The sequence below is a fragment of the Protomyctophum bolini genome, assembly GCF_963924005.1.
Source record: "Protomyctophum bolini genome assembly, chromosome: 11".
NCBI lineage: Eukaryota > Metazoa > Chordata > Actinopteri > Myctophiformes > Myctophidae > Protomyctophum > Protomyctophum bolini.
In genome coordinates, this window is record NC_137872.1 from 32,316,173 (window position 1) to 32,331,649 (window position 15,477).

Here is a 15,477-nt window from a genome sequence, read left to right on the forward strand (position 1 = left end):
CCTGTTCTAACTTGCCCTCATGTTTTCCATGATTGCCTTTTCCATCACGCGTAATTTTTACTCCCATCTTATACTGTACAATGGCACCGCTCACCGAAAATGTCACATCTTCATGCCGCACTACTACACGACACACAGCTAACGAGGTCGAACGTCAACATATAAATCAGTCTTAACACGGTCAAGCCTAATTTATGCTTTGGCGGATGAACATTTCAGTTGAAGGACACGTCATTTTATTTGAATGACTGTCACGGGACGCTTTTCTTCCCCAAAGCATAAAGGCCTACACGTCGCGGTGTTATAAGCGACTCACCGTTCACCCAAACACATCTCTCTGTTTCTACTAAGCACCGTTTCGGTGGTCACCTTATCACCTAAAACTGGAGTATGAATAGTCAGGCGTGTGTGTGTGTGTGTGTGTGTGTGTGTGTGTGTGTGTGTGTGTGTGTGTGTGTGTGTGTGTGTGTGTGTGTGTGTGTGTGTGTGTGTGTGTGTGTGTGTGTGTGTGTGTGTGTGTGTGTGTGTGTGTGTGTGTGTGTGTGTGTGTGTGTGTGTGAGAGTGTGTGTAGTAGTACTGTAGTGATTAACAGGAAGCTCGGCTCTAGCAATTCTTTATTACGAAGACATGTTTCTGTGCACAGCATTCACCATGGAGATTATGTCCTGGTGAGAATGCATTTCCCGATTGGCATATAACTCGCTCCTTGTTGATAAGCAGATTTCCCAAATTAAGGATTGTGGCAGTACTGTACATCTCCCAAAATCATTGTGTTAGTGATTGGCTAGCCCTGTTGTTGGATGGATTTAATTTCAGGAAACATGCCATTCTCTCCAACACTGCATCTCCATGCTGTACTTTCTTCGTGCATGGTCCCACCCACACCATATAGGGCAGGCTACCATACCCTGTATTTGTCTGTACAAATGTAATAACGCTTATCATTAATTATGAGCCGTAAACCTGCCATCTAGTCTTTTAAATATGGATGATGCTCTTACGGAAAATGTGTTGCATTAACATCCATCTTGCCACAAGGCAACAGTGCAGTAGCAAAGAGCCGGGCACTTTGGGTAATACTGTGTCATTGAGTTTCTAGCTGGTGGAGGTCCTGTCAAGCACAAGTCATCAATACCAACTACAAGTCAAAAACGAACACGACATGATTACATAGGCAGACTTTTTAGTCTGACCAAGGGGCATTGATCACACTTCTAAGTTTAGATTGCTGGGACAGAATAGAAGTGACAAACTTCACTCGAGCTTGTAAACACATTGCAACCAACATAATCTAAGTGATGTTGATGCATGTTTGAGCACAATTTAGCTAAACTATTAACATGCCAATCATGCTGTTTTGTAATCACTTTGTGACCAATTTAAGGCTCCCTTTGTATTTCTATCCGTCCCTCGCTAATCCAAGACGATATTAATCCTTTCAAATAACTCCTGTTATTAATGCCATTAATTAGGAACTCGGGCTGACAAAGCATTTTACAGCCTCTTAGAATGAAAGCTGGACTATGATGTGATGTAACGGTACCACATTCTGTATACTATGATGTGTTGGACTGTGATGTAATGTATAACTCTTTTCTTTTTGTACTCTAGTAATGATTGATACTGATTTTACTCATGAAACGGTATTGGCAACATTAGAATGCCCTAGAATAAAGCCCAGATTTAATGCTGTTACTATGCCTTGTACTTTACCCTTTAATTTGTAGTCTTTTGCTAAATAAAGTGCTGTTTCTCATTAAAAATAACTTGTATACGTGGGGCGCGCCATACTGTAGTTAGTTCCCAGTTGGCCAATGGCTTTGGGCCATGCCGCAAACAACACAAATCAAAAGGAGACACAGATCCTGTTTAGGACATCACACTAAATGAGCCTCATTTTCCATCTGTTTCAATGACCTCATTTGCAGACATTCCGTCATCATTTTTCCAAGATAAATTGTTATGTCAGAATAGTATAGCCATAAACAGGCTGTTTGCGTACATTAACTCCGGGGATTAACAGCGTTCAGCCTGCTGTCCCTGTCTTTTGAATGTCTTTACAGGAAAACACTTAGCAAAAGAATGCAGATCTACAAGCTCAAAATACATTGTGATGCTGTGCATAGTGAGTGATCAGCTATCTTCCCCGCGCACTGTAATAGGACTTGGATGTAAGGACAAACGTCAACACAAAAATACAGGATTGCATCGTAGAGCTAAACCTGCAGCCTGATATTTAAGGGATCAAATACAATTATTTTTTTTATAGTTTGTCAGAGGGACATTCTGGCCATACTTGAAGACATGGCTTGAGTCATTCATTTGATTCAGCCCTGCAATGCATATTTGATGTGTCCAAGTTGGATAGTTGTTTGAAGTTAGTCCAAGCAAGCTGCTCTGAGATAATTGACAAAAACAAATAGGAAGTATCAAGTCACTGTAGTACGAAATCTGACGTTTGAGACCCAGAACTGACTACTGAGGGTATTTCGCATTTAAACATTTTGCATAATAAAACTAAAACAAAAACAAAACGTTGTGGCAACCGAACATAGCAAAAACATGATCAATCATCCAAAAGCAATAAACCTCTTATAGGGTTTCATCGTGATTACTAAGGCATGCTGCTGTCGAGTTCTGTTGTTTCAGAAATCACCATCAGCCTCAGTGGTATCTGGCAAAGAACTCGGCATGACTTGAATACGGTTGCTATATTTCTTTCTTTCATTCTTATTCTTATTCTTATTCTTATTCTTATTCTTATTCCATTCGTTATATGTCAGTGTCTATCAGTCATATTCTAGCCACTGCACTGACACAGCCTCTCTATCTTTAACTGCAACCTAATGATTGCTGATCATTTGACTGATATATTTGGACAAGTATGATGTATTGTGCATAAAGTAGGTATGATTCAGTAACATAGCGGGTATAGCAGTCTTATGATGCAAGCATAAGGGCATGGACTCCATATTGACTCCATTATATTGAGTGTTGCAGATGCCTTAAATCACTTATACAATAATAATAAAAAATAGTATCTACTGTATATGTTTTTGTTAAAAATCACACCCGTGTGAAGTGAGGGGCGCTCTTATCATCATACATCATCATTCCGGCCAATCACAATTTTGTCCACCACACTTTTGTCTCAATCAACCAGCAGGTGTTGCTGACAAGAGGCAAACAGTTTTCAGACTGTTTAGGAGGCTGTTGTCTGTACCATTTACGTTTATTGTATGTATTTAGATGTATGCTGTAGTGACTATAGGCCTGCAGAGACAGAGAATACATCTTCATTATACCAACTCTACGCACATGTTTGGCCATCACTTTCTGTTTCTGGAGCACACGTCTTAACTACAACCCGACTGTCGGCAACCAGTAGTGCCACAACTATAACAAAACCCGATATGCCCATTTATAGTCATATATGGAGATCCGGTTGTCCGGAGCCACAGATCCGACCGCTATATGCAGTGTTATACTCTGGCCATGTGCATATATGGGGCGGACAGACTTGGCCCATGCATTGGTGACTGGAAGGACTCGAGGGAGTGCATGCCCGCCGCCTGTTCGAACATACGGTTGTGTGGACCGCCGATCCGACCAATACTGTATAGCCTATGCCCATATAGATGCATGCCAATGTTGGGTATACAGGCATATACCCTAATGACATCAGGGATCTTCATATAAGAACACATATATATATAAAAGTGAATATATTCATTCAGTCATCCTATTCATAGTCGAGTTTTCGGTGAAGAGGTGACCACCGTTTGGTGGTTAGTAAAAACAGAGAGATGTGTTGTGTGAGCGGTGACAACCGCGGCGTGATGTCATGTTGTTGCGAACGCAGTGATTCTGTCGGTCTGTCGGTCTGTCTGTCTTCATACCTTTCTGTCTGTCTTCATGTCTGTCTGTCTGTCTGTCTGTCTGTTGTCTTTCTTCATACCGGTCTGTCTGTCTTCATACCTGTCTGTCTCTCTCCAGGAGCTGGTGTCCAACCCAGAGTTCATAGTGGGAGGAGCTACGAGGACAGACATCTGCCAGGGATCTCTGGGTGAGTGACCTCTGACCTTTACCCTTTAACCTGCAGATCATGTCTGTGCGTGCGTGTCCCCCCCCCTTTGTGCCCATATATGAAGCTACGTCCAAATATGGAGTGTGTTGCATCAATACGTCACCATGACTCAGCCATAACCATATAAGGAGTCCCCAAAGCAGCTATACGTCCAAAACCCAAATATGTACGAGCTGCGTTCGCTTCCCGCGTTTGCGCGTCTTACTGGTACCAGTACTTTTCGGCAGGAGCCTCTTCACCGAAAAGGGGACTATGCCTATATACTCTCTACTATAGCGCTATTAAAGACTTAACAAAAGAATATCACTTACACCTCCTTATATGAATGCTATTTTAAGTCAATATCTTATGCCGCAGCACCAAACATGGAACATAATCATGCATCGCGCCATCTGTGCTGCATGATTGTGGCTCCACTTTAGCATGTCGTTCCCTCAAGTGAGCCCTCTGGTGATGATTTTTTGATGCAGAAATGGGGCCTTCTGCTCTTCTGTACCAGGGCATGTGGTTCAGAGAGAGGGAATCAGGCCATTCAAAAGGGAACAGCCCACTCGACTGGGAGCGCTGGGAGCCTTTAAGCAATGTTAACTCGAGTCCACTGATGCCGTCCAATACACTGTACAGCAGGGTCGCTTCTGATATCTCTGTGTGTGGGAAAAACTGGGCATAACAATTGTATTGCCGGCAGTAGTGGAAAAAGTATTCAAATGTTTTTTTTACTTGGAAGTAAAAATATCAATACTGCAACTACTTCATTATGAGTAGTATGGAATTCAAAATGTAATGAAAGTACAAAAGTATTGGCACCAAAGAGAAACTCGAACCGTTCACCCCACCGACTTCAAATTCGACACACGGTGCCCGGTGTCGAGTTGGTTGGACCCACGGTTGTCCAGAACCGCCACAAAAGGCCTCTGCCCTGCAGGCTCTGGCCAGGGCCCCCTGCCCAGGCTCCATATATGGAGCTGGCATGTTCTGACATCACAATGTCTCTGTCTGTGTGCACGGCTGTAATGCATGTAACTCAAGAACCGTTAGGTTGGCCCCACCGATTTCAAATGTGACACACGCGTTCCACACCCCCACAGGGAGTGCAGTGCCCGGTGTCGAGTCGGTCGGACCAACGGTTGTCCTGAACCGCCACAAAAAGGGCTCTGCCTGGGCTCTGGACAGGGACCCTGCCCAGGGTCCCTGTCTGACATAAGACATCTGACATAAGACATCTGACATAAGACATCTGACATAAGAAAATATCTGCCTTCAGTTTTTGAGGGGCGCTAGGCCCTCCCTCCTATGTCCATCCTTGAGGGTTTGCGTAACTGTAAACACAAACATTGTCCTAACACAAACATTGAATATTATTGATAATGAATGGCGAGCTTTGAGTGTTTCATGTGTATACTGTAAACGCAAACATTGAATGCCGTTGATAATGAATGCATGGCCAGCTTTGAGTGTTTGCGTAAACACAAACATTGTCTAAACGCAAACATTGAAGACAAAAGTGAGGACGCAAATTGTGATTGGCCGGAAATTAGATGATGTATGACGATAAGAGCGCCCCTCACTTCACACCGGCGTGATTTTTTTCGTTTTACAAATCGAACCCCAGCTGGTGAACACAATGTACAGTTCAAAGATCTTACTGTGCAAAGCGACGACTGCCGAGTGCTAATCTAGTTATTATTACACCCTTTGTTTGGGATGTCACAAGTGTTTTTGGCAGCATGAATTGATTTTTAAGGAACGTCAGATCTGCTCATCCTCTGACGGTTTTGTTTTGTACCATCCTCAAAGGAAGAGCACTCTCTCCTGGCTTTGAGTTTAGACATGCACAGCATTGTACTGTGTAGTGTGTTTCAATTAGATAGCACGTACGCTCGCCTCTCCATTAGCCCTATTGCAAGAGGGGAGACAATCGGTCGTGACAATGATTCACGATAATATTATTCCTCAGATGAATAGCTGCCTAATGAGTGTAAATTACTAAGAGAGGTTATGACTTCAAGACATAATAATTTATACTGTGTGTTTAAGTGAAGCCATCATCAACATTCTCCTTGGTCAGCAGCAGCAGTGGGATTCAAATAAATAATAATCATGCAAATTATGTCCCCCTAATGAACTCAATTATAATATACCCAAAGAATTCCAATTTAATTTTAAGAGTGCGAGAAAGACAAGATCTGAATTCACATAATACACGTTTGGTGCACCTAACAGCATTTCATTATGCTGCTGCATGGATTTACTGCAGGGATGTTACGACCATGTCGCACTTTGAAAATGGCCGATCTACAAGCTCAGTATCAGTCTTTAAGCAAAATCATATCATAGAACGCTTCCTCTTGTCTTTTGATTCCCGTCGCTATAATCAGTGAAGTTATCAGCTCGTACACACATGGAGCTACGTGGGAGGCATAGCAGGGAGGTTGAAATGTCCGAGACATGCATTATACTGCACTACGCCGGTCATACACGCCGATATCGCTCTGAGCCGAGGAGTGGTGCAGGGTCTGAAAATCACACGTCCTTTGAGGGCCCTGTCTTTGGTGCTGTACTTATCATGTGTGTTGTGGCCAGCAGATTAGTGGTGGATTCCCTGTGATCCTCTTAGCGGGGAGCTACGTTGCTCGTGTTACATAGTAACAACACGGTTGACTCAGTCAGGCTCCAATGGACTCCGGTGTTACGTACCTCTACGCGGGTCTATACCTCCAAGTCATCAACACGTGAGAGCGTCTCTGACTATGGCGCCCTTCTTCGGCAGATCATGCCGTCATCGGTCCTTTTCGTTGTACTCTGCGGCGACAAAAGAAATACAAGAATTGCGATTCAACAGAATGTTGAGATTTAAAAGAAATACCGTTTAAAAAAAAAAAAAAATGGCATAATTGGAATGAATGATAAATGTTTATTCGGGGGGATTATTTGAAACAACTCATTAACTTAATCTGACTACTGCAATGTTGTATTATAGGCCCTGTAAAAGTCCCAATTAATTACAAAACAAAGTTCATTCTAACATCCATAAATGCATAGGAAAAAGCAAATTGCCCAGAGAGCACCCGAGTCATCTTCATGCCTATTATTTGAAAATCTACCATGCGAAATGTATTTACTGTATATCAGTATAGCCGTTTAAGTACTGTAGCATTCATTAATGCTCCGGAATATTCCAGTTTGTGTTTATCAAGTCCACATTGTGCAGGCGCTGCAGCTAATGGAAGGCTACAAGGTTTCACACCTACATCCATATTAATGCCCCTATAAGACATGTATGCGTCAGATTGAGTGCACCATCAGTATTCATGCTACCACTCTCTAATGAAACAGCTCTTACTCATCCCTGGTGTGGTGATTCTGAGTGCGCGACATACTATCAAAAGTAAAGCACGAACAAATTCAACGTTGAACAATCGCTAATGAATATCTGAACAAATGGCTCGGATTTTAATAAAAGAAGGGCAGTGAGATAATGCAATGTAATTAGTTGGTGTATTAGGCTCCTATTTTGCATCCCAGTGAAAGGGGTGATAGTTTAAGGGACCCTAGTAGGCAGCTGCCTTTGAGCAAAGGCCCGTGAGAACAGAAACTAAAAGAACTGGGGGGGGGGAAAGCAAAAAAAAAAAAAGCAGCGGAACTGAGAGAAAAGGAGAGTTTGGGTGTCTTGGTTAGTATTCTTTTAATTACTCATCATAATGACTCCATTTAGCTGTTCAATGACCCATTTTATGGCATTGAACAGGCATGGGAACGCTGTGTGTCCTTGGCAGGGTCAGACACACAGCTGCTGCAGCCCTACATGCAGTGCCTTAACCAAAGGGGAGCTTCCCCAGTTCCCACCACACATTAACAGACATTACCATCATAGATTACCTAAAAAAAAAAAAAACATTCTCCGCTTTGGCTTCATGGTCGCTCTATTCACAGAAAGTTTGTTATTCAAAGGTTTTACTAGAGCTGAAGTAATGTTTCAAACGTTTTGGAAGATTCATCTGAGAGTAAATGAATATAAACAAAACGACAATGGCTTTGAACTAAAATGTTAAACATCAAAATTAATTAAATAAAAAAACATCAAGAGAAGATTTCTACTTCATCTGTCACACATCACTATATCTCAAAAAAGTTTTTAACTTTTTTGAGATAATTTAATTTTCTTTGCACGATTCTATTCTAAAAACAACATTCTCCACATTGGCTTCATGGTCGCTACTCACAGACAGTAATTTTGTTATTCAAAGGTTTTACTTCTGACAGACAAGAGGGAACTGAAGTAATATTTGGAAGATATAAACTTGTTTTTTTAATTATTACTAATCAGAGTAAGAACGACATGGCTTTGAACTAAAATGTTGATTAAAAAACATCAGATGATTTCATCACAGCTGTATTCACGGAGTAATGACATATAATCCTGTTAACAATTTATGCGCTGATGTTAAGAAAGCTAGTAGATAATCTTATTACAAAATGTTAAACTTCTTCAGATGCATAATTACATTTTCTCTTTCCTGAAAACATTCACCACATTGGCTTCATGGTCGCACACAGAAAGTATATTAACGTTGTTATTCAAAGGTCTTACTTCTGACCGACAAGAGGGAACTGAAGTAATGTTTCAAATATTTTGGAAGGTAATTTATTAAGTAGCCTATTACTAATCTGAGAGTAAATATTAACAAAACTACAATGGCTTTGAACTAAGATGTTGATTAAAAAAACACGTTATGCGCTGATAAGAAAGCTAGCAGATCATCTTATAACAAAATGTAAAACTTATGTGAGATGCATAATTTCATTTTCTTTTACTATACTTTTTTTTTTGTCCATCTAGCAAGATTGTACATCATGTGTAGAATAAGGATGAGCACAGCATCTACGCAGAGAGTGCATCTACGCACACTAATGCCCAGACAGTGCAGTGTATTCTATTGAAATGTCCCATCAACTCACCACTGCAGTTCCCCAAGTACTGTGAGCATAACGTGGCAGGTGGTTGGTGTCAATATGCAAGCTGACAATGTGCAAGTTTGACTAATACATTAGGCCTAGTGGTCACCAGTAAGACGCGCAAACGCGGGAAGCGAACGCAGCTGAGACCCTGCAGATCATGTCTGTCTGTCTGTCTGTCTGTCTGTCTGTCTGTGTGTCTGTCCCGCTGTTACTGTATATGTGGACCTGGCCCCTTTTGTGCCCATATATGGAGCTGAGTGATTGCTGATGCAACACACTCCATATTTGGACGTATAGCGGGACAGACACACACACAGACAGACAGACACACACACAGACAGAAATGATCTGCTAGGTCTCATAGTAAGTGCTCATTGCGTTCGCAATCATGCTGAGAGCCATGCTGTGTCTGACCGGCAAACAAATATTATCAATGATGTCCCGTTTTCCTATTCATTTGGAGGACCATGTAAATTGGCAAAATAAAATGTAATATAAAAGACAGTGGGTTGTAGTTGTACCTCTACATTAGGCCAACCATTTAAGCTTATACTAGAGCGGTGTCCGTGGGGCACTGGCCTACTTTTGGAACGATAATGCCCCACCCAGTTATTATGTATGTGTCCCTTTTATGCCAATATTATGGAGTTATTTTGGTCTGACTCAGCTCCCCGTGCACGGTGTTGTGTGTCACACATCTGTTTGCGATATATTCACCTTTGGCTTTGAGCATATTGGCATGTATGTACAAAGGTGATCTGTAACTGACCTAGACCTGCATCGATTAGCCAAATTGTCATTCTGTTGAGCTGGCCAAGTAATCGTGATGTCAGCTGTGTCCCCTTTTATGACCATATATGGAGTTCTTTGTCAGGCATGCCCAAATATGGAGTATATGCAGTGATGTCAGAAGTGATATCAGCTGTGTCCCCTTAGTTCTTTGTCAGGCGTGCCCAAATATGGAGTCTGGCCCGGGCAGAGGCATTTTGTGGCGGTTCTGGACAACCGTTGGTCCGACCGACTCGACACCGGGCACTGACACACAGACACCCATTCTGCTGCTGGGTGTCAACCTTTGAACCCCTTGTGTGGCTGATGAACATTACATGAAACATTATTGCCTTCAAAGCCAAATTAAGTCTCGAGTTGACATAAAGTATAATTCCAGACTGCAATTTGACACAATTTGCAGTGTTTAAAATCTGCTGCATTATCAAGCCACGGTCAAGCTGCTAAATCCATCAAATGCCCCTCTCAACGTCATATCTTAGGCCTTTTACAATCCACATTTGACATGATTATAGATCCCGTATGGTGCATGAGGTACTATACTGTAAGCAGGCTTTTAAGCAACATGCTGTGAGCTTGTAGATCTGCTATTTTACGTCCGGGACACCGTTGTATGCCAAAGTACATTAGGCATTATACACAGTAGGAGGAGGTGCAACAGTCTAGTCCAGTGTGGTCTTAACATTTCTGGCACATCCCTATTCCCTATAGTACTGTATATTGACCCTCCTGGCCACTAAAAGGTTGGACAGTTGGACACTGCTTCCAATCTGCCACTGACCCGTTGGGAGGGACGCCCCTGTGAGGAATGAAGCACAGAAAAATAGTTTTCTGTGGTCCACCGTTTGACGGAATCGCTTGAAATGTCAATAGATAATATATATTCTGTCCCTGGCAGATAAACGGTGTCTCAATTAATGTAAAGTTTAACTCTAGTAATAATGATTTATTCAAATGTCACTATAAAGGATTTTCTGTACCTGTATCACTATCATGCATACAGATGCTTAGAGCTGTAGTATTATTGCTCATGCTTGGCCATCTCTGACAATAAGGCTTGAATGCAAACGGTGATGTTAAAGCTATTTACCATGGACTGATGTCAGAATGTGCAATATTTCACATGAAATATCCAAGGGGCTTTGATCTGGTAATCTCTGTTACCATTGACGGGTCACAATTTTGTTGAGCCAGCTTAGAAATGGTTGGGCTAGTTTTTGTTTCACATATGACTGAAACGACTTTATGAGTCAGTGGTTTCAACAGATGGAACATTTTTAAGCGTCCCCTGGAGATATCGATTTTCAAGGAATAAAGCTTTGGAGTACAATATACAATGCAATTTCACTGCATGCTTGCAATGCTACCAGATGCATTGCATGTGAAAAACAACTCTAATGCATAACGCTAAATGATATCACATCCATATTTGACATACTGAACATCATTACATTATAGCAATTTGTCAAATAACTAACTGATAGAGAAGCCATTAAAGATATAGATGAAATGAGTCTAAGCAGCCTTTCAAGAATATGACAGGTGAAAATAATGAATGTCCTAAGTAAGAATTTGTTTACAATTGAGCCTTTTTTTTAAAGTGTCACGTCCTGACCTGATCTGATTATAGGATAATCTCAAAGCCAGGATGTTTTCACACAAGCCTTTGAGCCTTGTTATAAGGGAATCACACAGGGAAATGAGAGCAATTCAGTAGAACATTAAGGTTGATTGAAAGAGTTTAATGAAGCCATGACTTTGCCTTGTGTGAGTTAATTAAAGGCAACGCCTAATGCACAGCGAAAGCAACTTCCAACTGTCTACAGAGACTGGCTGTAATGCAATGAAAGACATTGGATACGGAGTTGGAGTGAACAAAACTGAACATGCATCAATTTAATTCAATTGACCCGTGACACTTGCCATGTCGTGCTATGTTTTGTGGCAGCCACCCAAGGCATAAAGCATTGAAATTAGTTACAGTATAAGGTTGATGGTTGAAACATTCATACGATTACGGAGAAACGTAAAGTGGCCCATAACCTATAAATTCTTGTAGACCGTATAAATTGCAGGTTTATATATTCATTTATTTAAGTATTTGAGGGAATATACATGTCTAAACTCTAAACCGATATTCTGTTATAGGTTGTCCTATTTTGGTATGTTATCCACTTATGAGGCCTGCCTTTCTACACTAACTGTAAAATCACAGAAATAGAAATAGAATCAGCAGATTTAAGTTCGTCCGGTTTCCTTTAGTAGTGATGGACCTTCTCGTGGACTAGAACAACATCCTTGTTTTTGTGTATAAAACAACACAATGACTATACAATTAACCATGACTTTTAAAGATCACCATACACAAGGCATAAATTTACAGTCAAAAAAAGACTGAACTTCTATACTGTACATCCAGGTCAGTATAGCCAGTAGGCCTATTAGTGCTGGCAGAATGATCATGGAACCATATCCAAGTGCAGTGGAATGGTCGACTCTGATTATTTTTGGCAGCCCTTGAGTTCTGCCCCCTGCAGATGCAAACTAAACCACCCCAGCCACTAGCCAGCACACGTTTTCTTTTTCATTAAAGTTGATTTCACATTTGAGTGTCGCTCAGCTTCAATTGAACCTGGAGGTTTCGGAAAACTAGGAGCCTGTCATCCCCACACAACAAGCCACTAGTAGTAAAAACACTCTCCTATAAAACCACTATCCTCTTTACTCCTCTAGGGAGCATAGGCCATAATGTCCTTCACTCGGTCGTTGGTGGTTCTTGATTTCTCTCTAGTTGAGAATTTCAGCTTGGACATATAACTGTTCCTCTGGCAATCTATCTTCCTTGTTCCTTGGGAGTTCCATTTCATTTCTTGTCGGGTGATGTTTGTGGCAGGTTTTGACAGGTGTCGAATCCAACTGCACTTTCTCTTTTGAATTTGTTCATGTGTGTGTTAAAGGTTAAAGGCCAGGTCTCTCTTGTAAAAGAGATGTCTGTTGTCTCAATGAGACTTCCCTGGTAAAATAAAGATTTAAAAATCACACCCATTGACATTTTCGCCCATCTTGATATTAAGCTCTGGGAGATCTGGTTTGCATGCATGACAGATTCACTCATATGAGTTCTTAAGCTTATACTATTGGTGCGAAATTGCGAATTCCATTGTGGTCCATATTTTGCTATCCAAGCTGTTAAAGGAGAATTCCGGTTTTCTTACCTTAATCCGATGTTATTATATCCAATATGTGGGTACGAATATGTAATATGTAACTGGAAAAAAGAGATAAGTGGGCAATTATCTGCCGTTAATTCCATTGTGCATGGACGGAGCTGTGGTGGGCTGGAGATGGAGTTACAGAACGTTTCACTCGTTCTTGGATATACTGTAATAATATCAGATTATTGTCAGGAATTCTCCTTTAAATACTTTCTCAAAGTAGATAATGTAGCCGTACTTTTTCTTTTTTGTTCCATTCTAGACGATGAGTATAGTGTTGCTATGTGTCTGTGTAGGAATACATAATCCAGCTGCTTGCAGGTCCCGGAGCCTCTTGTCTATACAGCTTTGGAAGAGACTGTTGAGGATAACCTGGCTGCAGAACTCGCAGTTGTTGCATTTTCTTAAGTCATCTTTCTTTGATAGGTTAACATTGTGCATGTGTCTGCCAATTGTGTGGGTGTCTTTATCGAAATATCCCTCGGAGCATCTCCTTTGATTCGTTTATGTCTGCTATAAGGGTTTCAGGTGGAATATTGCCAGGGCCAGGAGCCTGTCCTGTTGCTTGCGCTATGATTGAAGCCATTATTTCTGTTTGTTTTGTTGGTGCATCACTAGATTTGTAGTGGTATTCTGGTGACAGGACCTAGCTCTTCAAAATGCTATAACCCATCTGAAGCATTTGGCTGTTCTTCTTATCTGTGATTGGTTTATTACCGTTTTATTTTGTACAACACACACACAAATCCACACGCCCACTCGCCCAGTGTGTACCATATACCCAAACTCCAGTAAATATAGGCTACCACAACTTGACCTCTCTGTCTCCACATCCTCCTTATTGCGAACGCAGTGATTGCGAATGCAGTGTGCACTTACTATGAGACCTAGCCGATCATGTCTGTCCGTGTGTCCCCCCTTTGTGCCCATATATGGAGCTGAGTGATTTGTTTGTGATTTATGCAACACACTCCATATTTGGACGTATAGCTGCTTTGGGGACTCCTTATATGGTTATGGCTAAACTTAACTTAAAAATAACTTAACTTAAAAAAATAATAACTTAAAAATAAATCTTAAAAAACCCCAAATATGTACGAGCTGCGTTCGCTTCCCGCGTTTGCGCGTCTTACTGGTTTGGTCAGCCTGACACGTGACATATATCAGTATCGGCCCATATTTGCTGACTTTAACCGATGGCATAGCCATTCTGTTGTTGATAAGCATCACTTTTGCACTGCCTATGTTGTTCTGTTTTTTATCTTGTAGATTCTGAACAGTTATTTCTTATAATGAAGATTTATTTGTTTCCCTGCCACAAAAATGGGGAAATAATAACGCATATCGGTTTCAGTATCGGCTATCAGTAAAATTGTTATTTTGAACATCTGTATCAGCCACGAATTTCCATATCGGTGCATCCCTACTTTACTGCATGCCCGTTTTCATTATCCTTTGAGTCACCACAAGTTCTGCCTCCTTGGCTAGCCTCTCCACCTGTTCTGTTCTCTTGTCCCTCCTGGTGGTGTTTCACACTTATTGATGACTGGCTGTATAGGGCCAAGGCCAATGCCTTTAGCTCTTGTTCTTCAGTTCATACAGTATTATCCACTCCTTGTGCACGTACTCGCACTCAATGAAAGGTACAGACTTGCACTGGCAGCGCATAAAGATCACTGAAGCTGCCTCGTGTAGGCTAATATTTACTGTATGCTGATCCATGGTAAATGCCACCTGCACTTTTCCTGATAACTTTACGGACGGGTTATAATAAGGCTAGATCCTGATTATTTGTGTCCACTCAATAATAAGGCAGCGCATGGCATTATTTCTAGAGCACCCTGATACAGTAGTACAATTGTGCATGTTCTTGGATGTACAACAACAACGACGACGACAATATTATTAATAATATTAATATGTTGTATAACTAATTAACACATCTTAACTAAAGGAGCCCTCTCCAGCCAAAAGGGAGATGGTGACGAAACAGATTCTTTGTAGTTCTTGTTGAGGGAAATATTCACGAATCATCATAATCTATCTTAATCTCCCCCCCCCGACCAGCTGCATTGATCGGTTGAGTTACTAATCTGGGAGGATTACATCACTTGATCATAGTACTGAAACACCGTATGGTATGATGGGGTTCAGACTAATTGGGCTTTGTGGAGCAGAAGTAAAGCATTCCGTAACTCTGATGTAATACTTTGTGTTGTTGTGTCTGTTTTAATGACACACTGCATGACGCCGCTGTATTGTACCGTGGCTAATATTTGTATGTGCACCAGTGATATATAGCACAATACTGATTATTAGCTCATAATAATACGTATACATATGTTGTTTGAGCATTTCCACTCTGATTTTAACGAGGTTTTATTTCAATTTCCTACGTGCGATGACTGGTTTTTATGTGAATTCAA